At 41.0% G+C, this 22,760-nt stretch overlaps 1 protein-coding gene across 1 annotated transcript in view; it reads right to left on the reverse strand.

The window, feature by feature from the left end:
• Window positions 1-22,760, reverse strand: part of ANK2 (ankyrin 2) — a 381,284-nt gene that overhangs the window by 353,869 nt on the left and 4,655 nt on the right. The window lies entirely within an intron of this gene.

A 22,760-nucleotide genomic window follows, 5' to 3' on the forward strand; every position in this document is an offset into this window, starting at 1 on the left:
GCCCCGCGACGCGGCCACTCGCTGCGACCCGGCGGCGGCCGGACACAACCGGGCTCCTGCGGGGCAGAGGCCCCGCTCCCGTCCCTCCCGTCCCGCCGTGACCGCTCCCCACCCGCGCTCTGACACCAGCGGAGGCGGCCCCGGCCCCGCGCCGCTCCCCCCGGCCCCCGCTTTAAACCGTGCCCTCAGCGGGGCGCTGGGGCAGAGCTGCTGCCCCGGGGCGAAGCGAACACGCGTGGGGCTCGGGGGCTTCTCGACGGGCCGGTGCGGCCCCCGGTCCCGGCTGGCAGGGGCACCGGGCCCCTGTCCCCCTTTGCCGAGTGCGGATGTTGGACTGCTAGCTCTTACTGGGGGAGGAGAGGGAAACCATACCGATGCGGAAAAAACAGCATCCAACAGACTGTAAACACCACAGACAGATACAGCTGCTTTTTATTCCCCCCACTCCCGTCTTCCCCCTCCCTCAACTGGGTAGGGGGTACGACCTGGGCTTCAGAAAACATAAGTTGAGAGAGGGGCTGGCAAGTTATGAAAATGCTAGCAACCATAGCAGTGGCAGACCTGGGGGAGGGCAGGAAGAAGAGGGAAACTGAGGAAAACAGCTGCTTCCAAAGTTTTGCTGAGCTAGCTAGGAGGCCAGCTGACAAACAGTGGTAGTTCTGTTTAAAAAGACATCTCAATTTGCCTCACTGCTGCATTATAATACACCTCCATGACTACAGCTCTGCTAAACTAATGATGCTTAAGGTGCAAAGCTAAAGTAATAAAGTAAGTCTAAGCCAGTACTTAAAAGTAGCACCCAAAGGCAAAACCCTAGGAAAGGGAAGGCTGGGAGAACTAGGGACAGAAGGAAAGGCACATCATGGGATAGGGCTGGCAGAAAGCAAACAGCATATCACCACCAGCAGTGAAACACAAGACAATAGAGACCCTGCTTCAACAGCTCCACATCACATTTCTGCCCATGATAATTCAAATGGTCTGAAGAGCAGTCTTCAGCTGCACTGACTGTGAAAAGCACAGAACAGAGTGGTACTCAGGTAAGACCATACAGGGGGCTCATTTGGATTCTGTAAAGGTAACGATCACAAAATTAAAAGGGAGCTTAATCTTATAAAGTATCAAAAAGGTCACTCAATCCAAATGTCTCCTTAAAGTGCATTTTTATTTTTTCCCCTCCATGCCTTGTTGCCTATTACTGTGGGTTTTTCCCCCCAGTGAACTTTAAGAGCTTTAAGGACCTAGTTTAATACAGGAAAGCAGAAGTTGATTTGATCACAAAGATTTAGGTCAACTTCAGTTCAAGACCTAACCAGGTCTCATTTAAGTAAATGGCTGGTCTTCCTACCAGTTTAACAGAGGGCCACATTCTCATAACCACACATAGAGTAACCAAGAGGATTTTTCAAGTAAATTTGCTACTCTACCCGATCCTTCATATTACAAGCACAGATGCAAGTCTCCTTTTTGAGCACAAAATAAACTGGCAGAACATTGCGCTGCAGACAAGAACAGAGCAGGTCACTGAGGTAACGGTCACTGTGAAACAGAAGAAAATATTCTAGGTCAGCAATAGTAAGATTTATTTTCTAAAGGGGTTTCAGAAAATACCATCATTCACATTGTGGTTCAAAGATGACAGGCAACACCTCATTCTTCTTCTAATATATCATCACATCAGCATAGAATGGACAAAGTTTGCTGCTCTTAAATTTTTAGGGCTTCCTCAGTACAATAATAAGATGTAACAGTGAGGGGTACTAGGTGTTTTCCCTAGCTGTGCAGTTTTCTAAGAAAAAAATTCTACATTAAGAGTACAAAAATCTTGTAGTGTAAGTTCAGTCTTCAAGATCCATGTACTGTTTCAGCCACGTAAGATTTGATAATTTTATTAAGAAAATAACCCACACATCAAGAAGTAACAGAAGACAGGCTTTGATGTGCTATTAAAATCACCAGATTGGAGCAAGGGTTAAAGAGAACAGGAAGTACGAAGAAATGCAAAAATAGAAACTATTCTGTGATGCTACATACATTAGCTCTGGTCAGTGCTATCTGGAACTGATTCTGAGAAAGCTTTAACAGTTCTCAATGATCCTCCCATTAAAACTGTAAATGAGGTTAAGATAGTTATACTAGAATATTTAACAGACCTCTTTCTGTACTTTTCCCCCCCTCTAAATTAATTGTTATGCTTCCACACCTCTGACAAAATTACTATAGTGACCTACAGCTTCATTCTGAGACCAAAGGAAGCAGCAGTATTCTCAGTGCAGCCTGATGAGGCAGGGTATTTTGAATCCTGCAGGACAAAACATGCACCAAGTACAATACGGAGGAAGCCAGGAATAAAGCAAGCTAGGAAATTGCTGCGTTGAAATATGTGGCATGAAACATTCATTTGTTTTTCCCTATTCCTCCTTCTCTCATTTTCCAGATACATCTAAGTTGGTTCATTCATAGCAAATGAAATCAATAATGCTTTTATCTCCAAGCTCATAAAGAGCTCAGCACAATGCTGCACCCCTTTCAAATCTAACCCGTTCTGGAATTGAACAGGAACAAATCCCAAGTATAAAAGAAATGCTGGAGCAGGCCCAGCATAGCCATATAGGTTTGGTTTGGGTTTTTTGTGGGGGTTGTTTTCTTTGTCTTTTAAGAGGTAAATACATACACATACACAGGGGCTCTGAAAAGGACAGGGAAATCAACAATGTTTCAGTGCCTCTTAGTGGACTGCATTGGGTGTCAAAGAGCCAAAGTAGGAGAGTCCTCTCTCTTGGGCAGGGGAGCAAACCATTTCACTAATTAAAGCTGTTCTTCCACACTTCATTTTCTGACACTTGAGCAGTCCAGTCTCCCTCAGTCACAGTTGCCTTGCCATGGGCAGAACAGAACATGCCATTGGGCTCAAGCCAGAGGCCGTGCTTTTGAGGATGATGATTTGTGACTCAGCTCAGTAACAAATGAAAACCAACCAACCCACCCAACAGGTTTCTATCCAGAGATGCATTTCAAGGAGGACACTCATACCCAGCAAACTTTAGAAAGTCTTTTCCACCATGGAGTTAAAGTCTTTCTAGATTACAACATAACTTCGAAAAAGAAGTGGCCAAAACAACCTGTCAGCAGCCAGCAGAACGAGGAGCCGTTTTCTCCTGCTAAAGAATACTTCGAGAGTTTCACCATAAAATAAGGAGTTTTCTTTTGCATAGCAACAGACTACTAAAGCAAAACAAAATATTTCTTTCCAGCATTAAGCCCTTCAGAAATAAGGTAACAAAGGCCAACTCTGAGAAAAGCCCTTCATGTGCTATCTCATAAACCACTAAATAAAGAACAATTTTCACCTTCCTGGCAGAGCCAGCCACAGACCATGAGCAGCACTTGCCAAACACACATTAGCCCATGCCTACCTAACAGCTTTGAAGTACAGCAGATCAGAGCCTTGGCTATTTCAAAAGTGAGTTTGTTAGTTTGGGGTTGTTTGTTTTAACTTCATTCTTCACAACAGTTACTTCATTAATATAACAGCAACAGCTCAGAAATCCCTCTCAAAAGGAACTGCTGCTGAAGTGATTTATCAGAAGTTTTATAAAAAAGCAGATCTGTATTCTTCCCTGGGGAGTCTCCAGCTGTAGAAAGATCAAGATGACATCTACCCACCCATTTAGGTCCTGGTCCACTCTAAAAAAAAATTCTTTCCTTCTGCCAGTTCTGTCCCTACCTTACCTATCCATCACTAACCCCAAACCGACTCCCACAGAGTCACTTTCATCAGGTAACGGGAAAAGCAAAGAGGAATTATGGCATTTATGTCCTTGACTTTCTCTTCCAAAACCTGGTGGTTTTGAAAGGAAGAGAATCAGGAAACATAATATGGCCAAATTAACAAGCAAAGGATGCTCACTTTTTGGTTGAAAGGTTAACTTGAAAGAATTGTTCTATACTCTGTTTTTCCTCACTGTTGTTTGCCTTGCCTTTCCTCCCCCTCAAAGCCCTACTGGTAATGGAATCTAACTTCATTTATAGTGTAGGCAAAAGGAAGTTCTCTGGTACTTCTTAATTTCCAGCATTATGTCTTGCTAATTGAATTTCTCTGCATCTCTGTTTAGTGTTTGGGACATAATTGAAAGAGGTGGTTCCTACAGTTCAGCCACCAGCATGAGCCAACCTAAAGATTTCCAAAGCTCATGACAGGAATGAGCAGCTTAAACCTAACAATTCCCTGGGGAGCCAGAACCAGAGCAGGTAGCTTCCATCAACACACCCAGAGATGACTACGCTGTAACCCTTACAGACACACAGATCCACACAGACTGGATCTACTCTACGATACCCAGCAAAACTTAGATTCTGATATTTTTCCAAGAAAAGCTATAGTCTGATATCATATCAATTCATCCTACAGACTGCGGAAATCAGAGCTACAGCACTCTCTCCAAGATAACAGAATTTGCTATAGAGTACAAAGAAAAAAAAAACCAACACATTTCTGCTTATTGAGTAGAACTTTGCTTAAGGCTTTTGCCTGCCCCAAAGGGCTGCTTGCTGTCTTTTGGGATTAAAGTCACTACAGAAGCCTTTGAAGTGTGCCAAGTGCAACTTGCCCTTGCACACAGACCATAGCAAAACCAAACTGTCAAAATTTATTGAGAATACTTTTTCCACTGCACCTAAGGGATAGTTGGGAGAAAGTGTTTTGAGGAAAATTAGCAGATCCTGAAGCCACAGAGTAAGATGGTGACAGGAGGTCATGTGAGCATGGGGACAGATTTTATAGTGTCTTCTATTTCCACTTGGGGGTGGGAGAAGAGTTCTCAGTATTGAGATACACCCCATCAGCCTACAAATTTATCTGTACTTTTAAACACAAGCTTCTTGTTAAACAGCAACAATTAAAAAAATACTCCTCAGCACATTATATATTTTAATGGAACCATCCTTGACATGCGATATGAAGGCAAATTTGTTTCCTGTCAGCCTGACTCAGTCTAATGGACTTTGAAGCCGCAGTTTTTCCACTCCTCTTAATGACTTGTTGCAATGGAGATGAGCGCTCTGTGTACAGCAATGCCATCTTCTGGCACAGTTCCTGTGAGAAAGAGAACTTGCTGAATACCACTAAAAGAAAGCTCCTGTTTTGGGAAAACAGAAACTCAGACTCCACAATAAATCTCTGATTTTTCCCTCTCCATTGCACATACTGTTGGGCTTTAATTGTTCAAGCAGTGAGAATGCACACAGTGCCCTGTAGGAGCAAACTTGCTCAAGTGTGTCTTAGAGGCACACCAAGTACATAACCAAGAGTGAAGACTTACACAAACTCCAAGGTAAAGCACTGCGGTTGAAGACATGGATGTGTTCAAAGCTCATCAATGCAGGAGCCTGGCAGGAAGGGCAAGTAGTCAAACAGAGCCAACCTTGCATATCCCTGGGAAAATGCTTTCTTTATCAGCAAACATTTTACACATCTGATTTATTTTACTTTTGTATTCCCAGCCAGAAAAATCTATATTAAGCAACAGCAAAGATTGAAAACACATGCTATTTACATTAGGGAAGTAAACAAGACTAGCAATTCATGACTTCCTCACAATTCTGACTTTCTCCTGAACTATCTTTATTTGTCATTTGTAAGTATAGTAGGACAGGCTTAAGATAAAGATTTCCCACTAAAACTAATACCTATGCTTTTTTTTTTTTCCAAAATTTACAAGGTTCATGCTCTAGTATGTATTGAGAGTACAGATTTCAAAGACTGAACAAGAAAGTCAAATCTTAAATAGTTCTACTCTGAAATAATACTTGAGGAGAAACAGCATTGTGGAGTTCTAATTTACTGTGTCATTTGATACCAAAAGACCACCCTGGCAATCAGATGTGCTGCAGAGATGGTCACCTTGCAACCTTGGCCAAAACAGCCCATGCCCTGCTTCTTCTCAGTTACCACTACCACCAGTAAGACAACAACCTGCAGGCAAATTAGTCAATTCCTTTCTCTGACATTTGCATTCTGCAACTCATCCAGAGATCTCAAAAACACCCAAACTTCGCAGCACCCATAAAAACAGTTTCATTTGCTCTCCACCCATGAAAAACTATTTGAGGAAATCTTTTATGAATGAAATCAGCCACTCTGATTCTCATATATTTGTTCATTCAGGAAGTATCACTTCCACATGATTATTTTATAAAAGAAAATCATATTTTAAGTGTGCTTCCACATTCGAGAAAAATACTTTGGGCTATAATTTGTCAAACTGTTGGACAAAGCTGAAAGCATTGTGCTTTCATGTCCAATTTCTTTGATGATTTCCTTTGTCTTGCCTCTGCTTCTTTCCTACTATCTCAGTTTTGTTTTCCTCTTTTTTTTCCTCTCCCCTGTGTTTCTTTCAATTCCCATAAAAACAAGCCTTCCCCAACTTTCCTGTACAAAAGTTATCTTCTCTTGCTTTTGCTACGGCCCTAAGTTAAATGCAATTTTTACAGATGGCTGCCTCTAAAAAGTATAGCCTTCATCAGTGCTTATAAGTAACCTCTTAACACACACGGATGTGCAAGACGACAGAAAACATTTATTTTAGAAGAAAGTTTGCCAGTTACTTTTTATTTTAAAGAAGAACTTCATAGGTTTTGGACTTGTAAAAGATACATGACAAATACCACCAAAACAGTTCTCAAAGCACTTCAACTCCTAGATTTCCATCTTAAGTTGGTGAACAAGTTAACAGGCTGTCCCATCAGAGGTCTCATTTTGGACATCAATGATATTCAGATGCTTTCTACATTGCAAAGTCCCCATCCTCCTTATGGCAGTGCCAGGAAGAGAAAAGATAAGCATGAGAGACTTTGGATGCTTCTACCGGGCACAGCAAAAATAGTCACCTGCCTGACCATGAGCATGGCAAGAGGTGCTACTTTCCCAATAGGAGTAGATTCTTTCTGCAAAATGTAAGCATGCTGACATCTTCTAAATCCCTAATCTTTCAATCTGGGCTCCCTATGCTGATGCTCACAAAATTCAGGTTTGTTTTAACATCAGTTGGAAAGAACAACCGTTTTGACAAACCAGGCTGTCTGAATACATCGCATCTTGGCCTGGCATGACTCATAAGGCTGTGCCCCAACAGAAAGCACCCCTCAATCTACACTGCTAAAGCATTAAAAGGAAATGAGAGGAAGAAATACAGAGTTTTGCAGCCACCAGAATTGCTTTAGGAGCTGGCCTAATTATTTGAATTACATTCAAGTTGCATGACTTCATCTCTCAAGTCTTAAGAGAATCTGTAAAAAAAAAAATGCTGTCTGAAATGACTTCTTAGGTGTCTGTCTAACAGAGGAAACTCCCAAGTAAACTGTTTCCCACAGTAAGTGTGTCTAGAGACTCTTGTTCCCATAGATTCCCATTAGACTAAGGTCAAGAGTTAGATATGCTCCATTCTCTCCGCAATTCTTACTAGTTGATAAATAATTCCCTTTCAGAGATTTTATATTTAATCTTTCACAATATTGAATATTTCAAGATTAATATGCTTTGATCAGATTCTTTGCTCATATTCTGACTGAAAGAGGGGAAGCATGTATGGAGGCATGGCCAACGGTTCAAGTGCATTTTTCAAAAACTGTTTTGATTTATCTGATAAGCCATTTAAGAGCCAGCCTATAAAAAACAGCCAGCCAGGCACTTCCAAGAAAACAAGATTATTACTGGAAGTATCTTCAGTGAAATAAACTTTATCCTCTGGACACATTTACGTAACAACCACTAGCACAGTCCTAACATATGTGGTAAATAGAACAGACAACCACAATCACTCAAAACATGAATCTGAAGAGCTGACACAATCAGGTTTGGGTTTAAGGCCCATTCAGCCAAACATTTGTTTGTTTCTTCCTCTGGGGGGGGGAGATCAGTCATTCAAAATAATATTGCTTGGGACTTTCCACCCCAATTCTCAATCACTCTTGAATTTTTTTTAAGAGTAGTTGAACATTCAATTTTTGTAATCATCAAGCAATACAGCAAATAGCACAGTACGTCTAGCAAATACAAAAAAGCTGTAGAATAAGCAATGCTCCAGCAGAGCGACTGATATGAAAACCGTGCTATACTTTTTGGAAGCTGCATATTTAGTTTTCCCTTATATTTATTATAAAACTATAAGTTACTAGTTTAAAACTACTCCTGTATCTCAGTTATTTAGGCATTAATGCATACAGTACCAGGACAAAAAGCTGAATTTTTTTCATCTTACACTTCCATCTCACAAGTGACACATAGAAGTTAACCACACTTCCACTACAACTGAGCTTGCAAACAGCTTATAATACACCACGGCAACTTCCAGCGGCGAGAAAGATACAAACTGGCATGCTTGGGAAACAGCACAGCCAAGATGCAGATGTTTGAAAGCAAAAGCTACATTCTTACCTCAGCTATAGCAATTTTTCTCAGCATGAGAAAACAGCAGGCTACCTGACAAGTTTTTGCACAGATGCAAAATCAAGATCTGGTCTCTGATAGCTGTAAATTCAACCTCTCATAAGGTTAAAAAAGAAACAACAATGAAGAACTGCCACCAATTTCAAGATCTCATTATCTGAGCTGTCTTCTCATACAGGTTTAATAGGTTCAACCTTTGCTGGCTCTGGCAAAGCTACAGTAAATGAAGACTTCTCTTCCCATAGGTATACCAAATATACGAAAAGGCTTCAGAAATACAAACCAAATCAAACTGAAAAGCACTTAGGGCCAAAATTAATAATTCTGCAGATCAGTAGCTGAATGCAGTGGGTTTCTTACTACTGAGTTCTCTTCAGGACACCATCCAACCACATGAACAAGGTCATCTTACACACGTGCCTAGAGGGTTCTTCATGCAACACAGCTTTTTAACTATAGTCCTTCTTTTGCAAGGGCAGTTAAAAACCTGTGGAAAGCACAGAAGACAGTCTATGATACACAAATCCATTTACACACAGGACATCTGAAATATGTACACTGTTCAAATATTTGGCTAGTTGAATTATACAACTTTTAAAGTTCATGCATCTGGGTAAACACAACCATTTCCCATGTCTACTGGTGTCCAAATTCCTCATGAGTTACCCCCATAATATAAATTTGGAATCAGAAGTGAAGTATTTGTCTTGTCAAATCATGTACACCAGTAACCAGTTTTGAATAGTATTTTTGTCTGGCAACACAGTCCAATAGTGGGTTCTCATAGCAACACCAAGCATTTGTTGGTGTTTTTTTTTTTTTAAACATTTTCTCACCCCCCGTGTTCAAAGTAAAACTAATGGGTCTTTCATTAGTGCAGTTTTAAAATGAAGTGAACCAAAACAACACAACTCTGTGGAGCTTGCATTTGGGGTAGCAGATGACACACTTGCTGCTCTCCACCACATTTCAGAGCTGGCATTGACACCTAGCTCACTGTTCTCTTTGGAGCAGCAGCTTGATGCCAGCTGAACAGATCAGTTGTTAGGTAAGACACGATTACGGAACGTTCCTTCTTCAAGGAGGCAAGACATGAGTTTTCATCAGGCAAGGAGTCATGACTGATGATACCTCATCTCAAAAAATTGAAACAGACTTATTAAAATACCTTTAAGTTGACATAGATGCCCATCTGTCCTATAAAAAGTTACATTTTTTGTATCCTCTGTTGTGGGCAATACAGACAGATAAAAAGCTCAACACATTCAACCTGCCTAAACCAAGACAAAAATTAACCTCACCTGCAATCGGCAACATTTCATTTAGGCTTCAAAAAAAGGGAGGGAAGATTGCCATCTTTCCTAGTTCCTTCTTTCCAACTGTTCTGGTCAGCAGTGTAAAATTTTCACATCAGTTTCACAGCCTCACAGTGGAAGGGAAAGTCTTCAGTCTAATGACTGGTTTAATATAAGTAATGTACATCTAGATGCAAGACTGCTTTCACTTTTGGCAGAAGGTAATCCTCAACAGAGACATTTAGTTACCATCAAGGACTACATTATATCCCCAGTTAGATTTCTACAGGTTTTCCATTTACAGGGGGTGTATAAAACTGACTCAAAATGCCCAATGCAAACCATTATTCAGTACTTAGACATTAGAAGAGAAGAATTTCTCCAAATGCATACTGATATCTATATGCATATTTATGTTCTTCTAAATTTAATAGTTAAATTGCATAAAAATTACTTTAATTTTACATGAAAAGACCTTCGAGTGAAATATATAGTCATTAAGATAATTAAAAATGCAATAGAAACATCACCTTTCATAGTTATTCCATGGCTTCCACTGGATTTTAAGCATAAAAAAGTCAATGGCTCAGCTATCATAATCTACGTTACCATGGTAAGTGTTCTGCCATACATAATTCCATCTTCCTACAAACGGACCAAAAATACATATGTGTGTCACCTCTAAATGAGAAAATTTAATTTTTCATTCCTCTATTTAAGTGCACTTTTGAAAACACATCTATCTTTGTAATTTCATTCAGGTCAGGATTATTTTATGACAGCTACAGTCATTATGACAACTACAGATATTAAGAGTTTAAGACAAAGATTCAAGAAATCACCCATTTACAGTAAGAAATTTTTATTGTTTGATTTCACAATACTTGAATACTTAACTTTTCCTGCTCTAATATTTTCAACTTTCTACAATATGAAAAAAGGTCTCTTCAGAACATACCCTAAGCCAGTATTTTCCAGTTTTTCCTCTTCCACGGAAGTGTATCCTTGTGTGCTACTCTAGCCACTTCACTAGAAAACTAAATCTAGAGGGTTCACTGCAATTTCTTCATTAAGTATAAAGTCTTAGGTACATATGCTTCCTATTAGATCTTTAAAAATATATATTACCAAAGCAAAAAGAACAGACATCAAATAAATCTGCCTTTATCTTTCAACACAAAGCATTACACTCTTTTGATTAAGACTTGATATCGCCTTTTTTACAACAGTGTATATTCTACAGCTGAGCTGTTGTTTTAAGTAGCCAGCTTCCAAACATTTACTGTTACAAAATAAATTCTTTTGGGGAATTGTTTAGCAAAGAGACTACATATTCTGCAACAATGAGCCACTCCATGCACTTACAAGTTAATTCTTCAGGGTGTACATACAAACCTTAGAAATTCCATTTGAAATCCAGCTTAATTAAAATTCAAGATAAAATTAGTTTAGATATACTATTATCTCTCCAACCTCTTACAAGAGGTGTTTTGCAACATAAGCTTACATCACTTACTCTAAATAATCATTGGCAATGTATTGCACAAGTAGAACTTAACTAAAAAGGATTAATAACATGATCTTTATGCAGCCCTGAAATTTCCTGCCCTTAAGTGAATGCTGATTTTGTGACTTTTGCAGAAGCAACACAGTCTAGTAAGGAATTTTAAGCTGTAGCTGAAACTAAGGTGACCAACTTGCTCAATTTCTTGTTAAACAGCAGCAGGAATGGATAGGTAATTGTTTTACTTTCTGGGGTTTGTTTGTCATAGCAATAGTATTATAGGAAGCTGGAGAGCTGACCTGGAGCTTGTTTTTACAGTACATGGCATTTCTAGTATTTCAAATTGATAGATCATAATTAGCATCAGTCATCAGGAATTTCCATTATTAATCCAAAAAAAACCCCATGATGCTGTTGCTCAGTTTTCTACAACTGAAATGAATCTCTACACTAACTCTGCAAATCCTCAATGAAAATGAAAAAAAGTAAAAAAACCACAGATGCAATACACCCATACTTTCAGGGAAAACTGTTATGGGTAAGAGATGCATGGGCTGTATTATTGCTAGATGTTGGTGATGCACCAGTAAAACTCAATGTCAACAGCTCCTGCAGACACAAGTCAAATTAAAGCTCAATGAGAAAACAGAAGGAGTAGAAGTTGCCTATCTCAACTTTCAAATGCCTCAAAGAACAGATCCTCCAGGAAGTTTAAATAATTTTATATTAGCAAAACTTAAAAAGGCAAGCCAACCTCTATATTCTACCACGAGTACCCTTTGAGGCTATCTGGTATTTCTTAAAATACCATTCCAAACAAAGGAGACCCCAGTTTCATCAAATGCAGCCAATAACATAAAACCTTGACAGGGACTTCTTATGGTTTTGTATCCATTAATATATTTGGCCATCACCTGACAAGAAGACTAGAAAGCTGCAGAACCGAGCCCAGCCAGCAAGAGGGCCTTAGCTGCCTGAGCCATGGAACCCTGAACAACTTACAGGGGAATATGGCACTACACGACACCCCAGCTGTCTGGTGGGCTGTGTCACCTCATGTCTTGCTGGATGCGTGTGCTACCGTAAACAGACAACCCAAAGTGTCCAGAGACAGTCAGAAGCACACAGTAAGAGCTAGACCCCCTCCAACACTGCCCCACAACAGATTCCCCAGCCCTCCATGTACAGTGCTCTTAGAGAGTCCTCAGGAAGATAAAACCAAGGTCAAACAGCTTGCGAAGTTAAGGTCTTTAACCTTAACCTCAAGGGAGCTACAATAGCATAATTCAGACATAGGTGCCAAGACTAGGAGCAAATAAATTACCTGCCAGAAGCAGTATTAGTCTGGGTGATAAGAGGTTATCACTCATTAGCCCGTGCTGAGTAAGTTAGTTCATACTATAAAAATAGAGTATCAATCGATTTTCTACAGTGCCTGCCCATCAACTTAACAAATCTTAAGAACACACCCAAAATGTGTCAGACAAAATGCTTTCATAGATTTCATGCATATTTGCTTTACTAAATATGGATTCTCTTCAAGCTGAACAAACCGAAGGGGAGCTACCAGCCACTGGAGCCAACAGAAGTTTCACAGAGGTACTTTTTGTTCTAAATATTTACACCCAACTCTTCTTGCTCATTACTTGCTCCGACTTACCTAACCATCTTCAAGAACCATAAGGCTTCCCCCTTTTACATTTAATGCCACAGAAACTTAAGATCCTCTGTTGTTCTTGCTCCCTTTTTTAGGAATAAATACTCTTCTCCAACTGCAACCTTAGAACTTCATAACTGCCGTAAGAGAATTACTGGAAATCAAGTTTGTTGTTTTGTTTGTCAGTTTCAACAAGTGATCCATTGTGATGATTAATACAAAGTGAAGGTTTGCCAAACATAAATTTTCCCCTTTAATGGTGAGACAACACACATAATAGCTTAGTATTCCTGTAACACAAATGAGACAATGAGTGCTCAAATAGCAGGAATGTGGGCTCTTGCTCTAAAGACCTTCCTAAGATCATACGGCTGTTTGCAAACAGACACAAGAAAATTTGATCTGCCAACTCAAACAGGCTATTCTGAAACTTTCAACCTTGGAATTGCACTTTGCTCATGCAAGGTTTTGACCCAGCAAGGAGACTGTCTATTACCCATTGCTTCCAGCACATTACAAGCCTCAGGAACAGCCTATTTTTGTTCTCAGTAAAGACTGAAGAAGGTTGTGCTAATAGGTACTTGCTTGGGAGGGGGTGGTGTGTGTAAAAATAGGACTACAATGGCATGTTTTCATCAATTATTGTCACCTGAAAAAATCATGTGTGCTCCTGGTCCCTGATAAGGGACCAAAGTTCAAAAAACTCTGACCAGAAGGAGGGGCATCAGCCCTATTTTCTGGCTTTCAGGTATACTCCAACATAGTCCATATCAAGGAGTCCCAAAATTGCTTGGAATATCCACCTTGTCAAATACCAGCCAGCCAGGAGACAGCAGAGACTGCATACCAAGACAACAATGAACCAGCAATGATTCAAGGTAGAGCATTTCCAGTACAAATCTCCAATTGCTACAGAAATAATTCTCAGAAATGGTCTCACAAAAGGGCACATTCAGATACAAGAAGCTATCCGTAGGAAATCTAACACTAAATTATTAGTGACATGATCTGGATGTTAAAATTCTCAAAGTTTACAGCATTACAAGAGATGTACACGCAGTATGTGACGCCCCTGTCTGCTATCCCGGGCGAACGAACAGGCTTTGGCTTCCGTGCCCTGACCAGCTGCTGCTCTCCGCAAGAACTAAAATATCATCTTGAATCAAGGCCAGGATATTAGCATGCAGCCTGAGCAAGTTCAAGTTCCCAGAAAGCTCTTGCGCAGTCACAAGAGAGTTCTACCCATGACAAAGTCCTGCCCCTTTCCCTGCCAGCTCCTGAGCCACCCACACGTACACACACAGTACACATCAGAGGGAACCGCAGCCTCAGTCATTCACCACCGCTGGAACAAAACGCGCATTCCTGAGAACAGCAGCAGCTGAGGGTCACAGATGACCAAGTATTGGCAGTCATTCCACACCAGGGGGAGGAGGGAAAGCTAGATTTTTAGAAAGATAAAATAATAAACAAAAGTGTCTCAGAAGATTCATGTAGCTGTATCACACTAAAATAGCATAAAAGGATACTTGTAAAGAGTTCTGGTCACATGATCTAACAGCCAGTTACTAGCTTAGATCATATACAAAACACCCTAATTCAGAATTAATTGCAAAGTTTTTCTCCTCTAGGAGTTGCAGGTTGCAGGGGTGTGTGCGTGTTTGTGGTGGTTTGTTTTAAACCAAAGATCTCGGGTGCATGTTATTTCCAGTGATGCATAGGAATTGTAATAAGGTAATTGTCCTCAGTTCAGTATTTTCTGACTATACAGATATAGGTAGGTAAGTAATCTAGGATTACATTTTTTTATTCTTAAAAGAACTGCAACATTTAGAAAGATTGAAGGAGAAGATGAATTAACTCTGGACACCCTCAGTCTTTTCAGAGGTAGACTCATAAAGCAGTACTTCACCATTAGACCTAACATAAACAATAAGGCTATTCACAGCACTGTTTCACTAGCTTGAATCCAGCCAGTCTGAATGCTTGAAATACATGCCATCCATTGGATGTTTGGAAACATCCCACAAGATAAAAGTTCTCTAACAGGACATAAAACTTATGTCAAGACCTCTCACATCCTCTGCAAGATTGCCAGGACTTTAGGTCACACACCATCTCTTCATGTGAATCTGTGCCTCACATACAGACCCCACACAAAGTCATGTGCCTCATGACAGTCACATGAATATATTCATGCATGTTTCACTCGCCTTGCAAGGAGCAATCACTAGAGGAATCAAACATTTCTCCAGTTTAGTCTGTTGTGAAATACATGTACCATTTTTATTTAATTCATGATCTTCAACATATTTAGAACAAGCAATAGTGAATGTAATACTTGATGCAAGGATTTCAGCAAAACTAAGTGGATGCCTAAAGAAGTACAAATATTTAACAGCAATGAAGAACAGGATGACAGTTATGCCATTACCATCTTGGACCTTAGCACTAGCAGTTCAGCACACAGGAACCAGCCACTTCCATGGAAGGAGATGTGTAAGCTCCACAAGAGGACAGAGGCCCCTTGGCCATATTATTCTTCCTACCCCAGATACATCATCTTAACACACCCAGGTTACCTTAATAAATAAAGCAACTTATAAATAAAGCTCAAATTAAGAAAGGGATGCATTTCACAAAGCTTCTACCAGTTTTCAGCAAGCACAACTTTAATGCCAAAGACAGCATGTAACTCGTGGAAACTCACCTTGGTTATCAATAGTCAAAACACCATGGAAAGAGAACCCCTGAAAGGGACAGGTCAGCAACTTAAACTCCAGTAGCTGTCATTTTATATACATCAGCAGAACTGAATACAAAGAGTTAACAAGGCAAACACTTGTCCAAAATGTTCTGCAGGACAGTGTTGATGAATGAATCATTGCATAAACAAAGATTCCTTTAATATAGGAAGTCTCAAGTAACTGCCCCATTACATACTTGCTCTTAATACTCTATAGGAGCAATCAGGTTCTGCAGATAAATCAAAATACTTCAAGACTAGACAGCCAAAACAACACAAACAAAAAAAACCCAACCCAAAACTATACAAGCAGAGTCCACAAATAATTGCACTGTAAGTACCATGCAGTCCCACAGCTCAACACAGTCCATTTTTCTTCCTGGGGGGAATCTCAGATGTGACATACAACTTGACCAGAGCTTTAACTTGATTGAATCTACAAATGCAGAGCAGTTGCACATAATTGATACCAGCAGTTATGGCACAGAACAAGAGAAAAGAGATACAAATATTATTCTACAATATTATTAGATAACTTACAGAAAGCACATATTTAAACAGTATTCCCCAAAGTGACTTTCACAAACACTTCAGCTCTCAGGGTTGCAATTCTGTGTTCTGAGGCAGGGGGAGAGTGAAGTGCAACTCTGACATTACTGCCATAATCTCATTAGCAAAGCTGCTACACTACTGCTGTTGTCTCTCCATTGAGCCTAGTTTGCATGTTCAGCCAATTATCAGAAGAACATCAAGACATCAAGCACTCCGCATTACTTAATCATAATACATTAAAATTATGATCAGAAGAGAAGCAATTTTTGCCAAACTGAAAGAAAAATTTCACCTCAATACATGCTCAGTTCTGAAAACCTGCAGCACTGCACTTTTAACCCATTTTCTGTACAGTATTACTCCTGACACTTTCAGTAAGGCCCAGCTTTCTGACATAAATTTTATCAGATTGTTTCAGCCAGCCACCCACTTGCATCACTCTAAAAATCTGTGTGCATCAACAACAGATTCTGAATACAGCCTGTTTTCCCCACCCAAGTTCATAAACCTCCACAGGATAATGAACAGCAATTTCTAGCTCATCCCCCCACCTTTACTTCATTTTTTTTTAATAACATAACAAGTACAGAGTACAGTACATCTTGAAGTCTACATTCTGCTAGATATGACAGTTGTTTCTAAGTTCCCAGCTTACTCACCATCCCAGTAAGAACAATCAGGCACTTAAACAAGGATAGAAGAGAAAGAAAGGATGGCCATCAGAACAGAACATATTGTGTTTAGTCAAGTATTTTCCCCACTCCATTAGTCAGTTCTTTATTGACAGTTAACTAGGAGATGTCTAAATCCCATTTACCAGTTACTGTTTATAAACGTAGAAGAGATTTCTCTCAACACAAACACGCACCAGCAGGAGGAGAGGAGGCCCAGCTAAGTTCTCTGATCAGCAGCAGAGCATATTTACCACTCAAGGGGCATATTTTCAGTGACTGTAGCTCAAGACTGATGCTTAAGTGCAAGCTCAGATGCCAAAATTACTTCTCTGTTGCTATAATGTCAGCCTTTTCACTTACTACACAGTGTAGTGATATCACATGCTGTGATATACTACAGTATAGCATGATAACAACACAGTACAGTGACCCATTCAGGTGGGGCTGTTGCAGTTCCTCAGAGGAAGACAGCCTGAAGAGGCCCTCCCTCCCACCCACAGACTCACAGGAACACACACAGCTGTGGAGAACACATTCATCAGGGTTTCTGAGGCAACATCACACAGCAAGTCACCTTAATATAAAGCCTAAAATCCTGCACAAGAAAACCTCACAATAAATACTTCATAATAAAACTTAAAAGCAGACACAGCACATTCACCATGACCATTTTGGTGTTTCACAGTAAATGTTACTATTACTTTATAAAGATCTAACCTTGGGATACAACAAAGCTACAGATATTAAGAGCAGCAAGTCACATTTCCACAACACATATGTAGTGATCAGTATTTAGCACAGAAAGCCTCACAAAGTTTGTGGTGGTTTGGGGGGTGGGGGGTGTGTCTTTTTGCTTTAATTTTTTTTACTTACTGACTGGTAAGAAGCACTACTCCTTCAATATTTCACAGCCAAGTTAAGCAGCAAATCCTCTTGGACATGAGGCATGCAGCAGCTGCTTTTTCCAAAGCAAGCTGTAGTATTTGTTATCACTCCCATCCTAGTGCACCCCAATCAGAAATGGTGAGCCGCCCCACAAAATGGCGGCCAGCCCCACAGCCGCCCCACAAAATGGCGGCCAGCCCCACAGCCGCCCCACAAAATGGCGGCCAGCCCCACAGCCGCCCCACAAAATGGCGGCCAGCCCCACAGCCGCCCCACAAAATGGCGGCCAGCCCCACAGCCGCCCCACAAAATGGCGGCCAGCCCCACAGCCGCCCCACAAAATGGCGGCCAGCCCCACAGCCGCCCCACAAAATGGCGGCCAGCCCCACAGCCGCCCCACAAAATGGCGGCCAGCCCCACAGCCGCCCCACAAAATGGCGGCCAGCCCCACAGCCGCCCCACAAAATGGCGGCCAGCCCCACAGCCCAGCCAGCCCCACAGCCCAGACGGCTCCATACCCCTCAGCCCCTGGGGCAAGGGACATCCCCAACAGCTCCCTAAACAAAAACTTAACACCAACAGCCAAAAGTCAGCCTTTGCTAACACCATCATATACAAACACTGTAAGGGAGGGAACACACCCAAGGGGAAAAAAAAACAACTGAAACAAACAAACAAAAAAACCCAAAACACCCAAACTAAAACCAACAACAAAAATACAAAACACAGAAAACAAACAAACAAACCCAAAGCCAAGCCTCTCCCAAACACTCTACTCTTTTCACAGGATATACACATACAAATTAGGAAGCATAGAAAGAAATTTTGTAACAACCACAAAGCTACAGAAACATAGTAGATTTAATACTGTCACAAAAATGAGCACCAAATTAAAATCCTTAGTCCAACCCCTGACTCTTAAGCATTTATATTAAAAATAAAATAAACTACTACCTCTGTGATCACCCAGGAGCAGCCAGCCCAAAGCAGCCTCTTCCCTGCAGCTAAAAAGGCTCCAGCTGTCCTAAGGCAACATTTTCTGCTGCTTCTGGTACCTTCTACCCAATCGCGGTGTGAGGTGACCAGGTGAGTTACAGCACCATTGTGTGATGGACCTGCTTCACAATTAGCACCAGATGGATGTAATTACCACGGCCCTTAAGCAGGCTCCTGGGGCGGAGGAGGCTGTCACCCAGCTATCCCCACAGCTCTGCTAGCAGCTGTGAGGGGGTGAGGTGCCAGGCCAACTGAAAGCGAATAAAAGACTGAGAAGATGAAAGAAGTCTTCTTTTCTGAGAATTTAGGAGGGATGATGTTCCTCACAGTCAGTTATCCTCCGGCATGGTTACTAGCTATTTTCTCTCCGCACCCCTGAAGACCCAAGCCAACTGTAAACATGTGCCTGCATACAAGAGAAAATAATCTTTATTTTCAGTATGTTGACTTTCGGTGGAGTGGAATGAGGCTCAGCAGTTCCCAAGGTCTGCCTGCCCACAGCCAGGCCTCCCTGAGCTTATCGCTCTCCAGGGACACCTTCCCCCCAAAAACCCTCTCTCTCCGTGTTTTGGCAACAGCCTGGTAGGGTTTCAATGGGTTTGCTGTCCAGCATAAAACTGTAATACAGCTCAGCAGCAAATGGTCTCCTACTGGATTTATTTTTGGGGGTGTCCCAGCCCTGGCAGGCCTGCTGCCAGGGCTACCTGGGGAAGGCCTCCCTGAGGAAGTGCTTGCATATAAAATGATCAGCTTCTGTTTTTATACACTTCATAATATTTGAACAACACCTTGTCTATTTTCCTTTCCACCTGGTTTAGGTACTCTGGTACTAGGCATACATCAGGGCACCTAGCAGTATTTACTAAATTAACTTAGTCTGGGAACATGTTTAGTGCCCATTGACAGACAATGTTCTGTAACTCACTTCACTTTTTCCCGTTCTTTTTTTTGCTTTTCCACCCTCTTTTCTACAAACCAAGAAAAGACCCAATTGGAACATGAATGGATTTTAAAACTTTAATTCTCCCCCTCCACAGCAGGCTAAAAATGCTACCTCAAACTGAAGTGGTTTTCATGGCAGTGGTAAATTTTCGCACGCATTTTCTGCATAAACAGGGACAATTCACTAGAGTTCCCTCATTTAGAATCTCATGTGTGATCGAAAGGACATGCTAATTTCCAAGACTTCAGAGAGCTCCTTTGACTAAATGCAACGACTGAATACCAAGGACTGGCCGTAATTTTGCATATACGAGATTTTTATTATGGAGAATTTTTGCTACTTTTTAAAAAAGCTCCATTGCCTCTATTGCCTGCCTTGAGATTGTTTAGAGTATTCAGGTGGATGAAACACAAATACTGAGCTGAAGTGTTAATCAGCAGACTGACCTTCCAGCTGAGGTTGCATTTGCTTTTAGAAAGTATCCCGTTTAGGCTTTCTCTACACCAAATGTCAGCTTTACACAGCACCAGCAATTAGTTTGGTTGTTCTTCCCATCCATCCTCCCTGGTATGCGCTTTGTGTGCGATCCGTTGCAACATACCTCTTCCTACCGTGATCATTTGTGATTCCCTCACTGAATGCTACAGAAAGCAAGCTTTTTAAAAGATTTCACCTCCCTTCATACATACACACTCTTCTTCTCCAGGGATTAGATAATCTTCATGCAGTACAGCCATATGCCAAGGCCCAGCCCCCAGGTGATAGGAGAACTTTGCCGGCGTAAAGACCTGGAGCCGGAGCTGTACCTTTAATCTCTGCTTGCAAATTCCCTTCACGTTTGGCTGGGAAGCAAGCTTTCCAAAGTTACCATTTCCCTTTTCTTGATTGTGGGCCTAAAAAACAACTGGCAGTGTGGCAGATGTATGTTTGTTATCCTACAGTGTGTTATCACATATTGTGATTCAGTTTCTAATTATATGATCACTTAAGTGTTTTTTTCCAGAGCCCAATGCAGTGTAAAGGACAGACACAGAAGGGGACAGAATTAAGCCTGCACAGCCCTTAATTCTATTAGTTTCTAACTACTAAGTGCTTGATTTTGCAACCTAAATAACACTGTAGCATAGTAATTTTTATATGTAATCTAGACACATGTAGTCATTTACGCACTAACTGTAATTACTTTTTTCCTACATTAGCCTACATCTATTATGCAACAGGTTCATTATGCATTATGTTTCATCATTTCAAATCAGCAAGAAGACATTTTCTAGCACCCTTTTCCCTTTGATATGGCATACATGGTTCACTGAAATAGAAATGTTCATTTTGATAGATGTTCTCTTTACTCAGTGCTGTGACACCTAAGCGAATACTTCACTACACTGATTTTCAAGTCATTCTAGTTTTCAGCAAATTACTTCTAGTCCTTCATAGTAGCAGAAGGTAAAATTAAAAATAAGCTTGAGTCAAATTAAAGTTCAAAGAAACCTGGAAAATGGGGAATTCAAACCAACCTAATTTTTTAAATTATGGAACTAGAATCCATGCCAGCAAAGGGTGAAGGCAAACAACATACTGTCCAAAGCAAAGCTACTGCAAGGGTGGGCTGGGAGGGGCATCAGTCTAAACCACCCATGGAAAAGAAGCTTCAAATATCCTCAAATCCCACCAACTGTTAGTAGGGGACAAAGAACATCCTGCAGTAGGAAAAGCCTGGGGAGTGGGAAAGAGCAGTGGGCTAGAAAAGGCAGCACCAAAGCACACCAGTAGTATATAAATAGTCACTAGTATGAATAGTCCAGAAGATGACCTCTAATGCTGCAGCGGCATACAAGTTTTTAGGAGGGTTTGTTCTCTCCTCCTTCACAGGAGAAAAGTATAAAACAGTAAGAGACAAAATCCAGTAGAGTTACAGGGGGAAACTCCTTGAGAAAAGAAAATAAAAATAAGAAAACTAGTTCCTGCAGTCCCACACACCAATTGAAGTGTTCCCTGTAACAAATTTTTGTCAAGCCCTAGGTGGAGACCTCATACCGATTAGACCACATCTGTTAGAGTTTCTGTAATCCAACAGGCTGAAAAACTGTATCATTTGAGCATAGAGGTGAATTGCTATCGCATTCAAGAGTCACGTTTGGCACAATACACAAGGCCAGGCATACTTCTTATTTCCAGCAGTCTCAACTGCTTGTGGTGACTTTGGCTCTCCTAGTAACAAGGTATCGGGTAATATCTGAAGGTTTCAATATTCCACTCTCTTAAGTACTCAAGCGAATGTCTTGCTCTCATGGATTTGCAGTACAGGACAATTTTGCCACGGAAACATCCCCAGAGAAACAGAACGACAGGAGCTCTGTTCTCCATCTTCCCACATCCACACCAGCACTCTTCTTCTGAACACCATGGTGGCTGTTCTCCCTCCAGTTTTGGTTCTCGCTCCAAGCCATGAGTTCAGCACCCCAGAGTCCTTTACATCCTTTTAGACATACTTGGATTTCCAAATACATCCAACTACATTTTGAAAAAAAAAAAGAGCTTAAATAGGAAAAGGAGGACTTCCAGTTCCAGGTGCCATTTTACAGACAGGTCTTTTACCAAAAGAGAATTATATGGAATAAAGGGATTTCAGGGGGATCAATAACGGCATGACATCGGGAAAATTACCATGTGACTGCTGTACATTGCTCGATGATAAGCAACATTGACTGAGATCAGTTAAATCACAGTAAAAGACACTGCGGCACACTTTCTTTTCATATCAGATAATGGATTAAGATCATTGATTTATTCATGCATGCTCAGACTTGCAGTGGAACAGCAGTACCTAAGTGCCATGGCAGATAACACTGAGTGGGACACTTAGAACAGGAGAACTGATTCTCAAACAAGGACCCCAGAACAGTCTGAGGGTTAGTGATGTGGGAATCCCAGTCTCACTCTCTTGCTCCAAACAAGGCAGAAAGTGTTTACAGCCACGCGCCTCTCAGCCCAGAAAAGACAGGAAACACCTGTTTACGCATCTTTCTCTTTACTTCATGAAAAATGTTGAAAGATTTGTC

The sequence above is a fragment of the Haliaeetus albicilla genome, chromosome 1 (genome assembly GCF_947461875.1).
Source record: "Haliaeetus albicilla chromosome 1, bHalAlb1.1, whole genome shotgun sequence".
NCBI classification, from domain to species: domain Eukaryota; kingdom Metazoa; phylum Chordata; class Aves; order Accipitriformes; family Accipitridae; genus Haliaeetus; species Haliaeetus albicilla.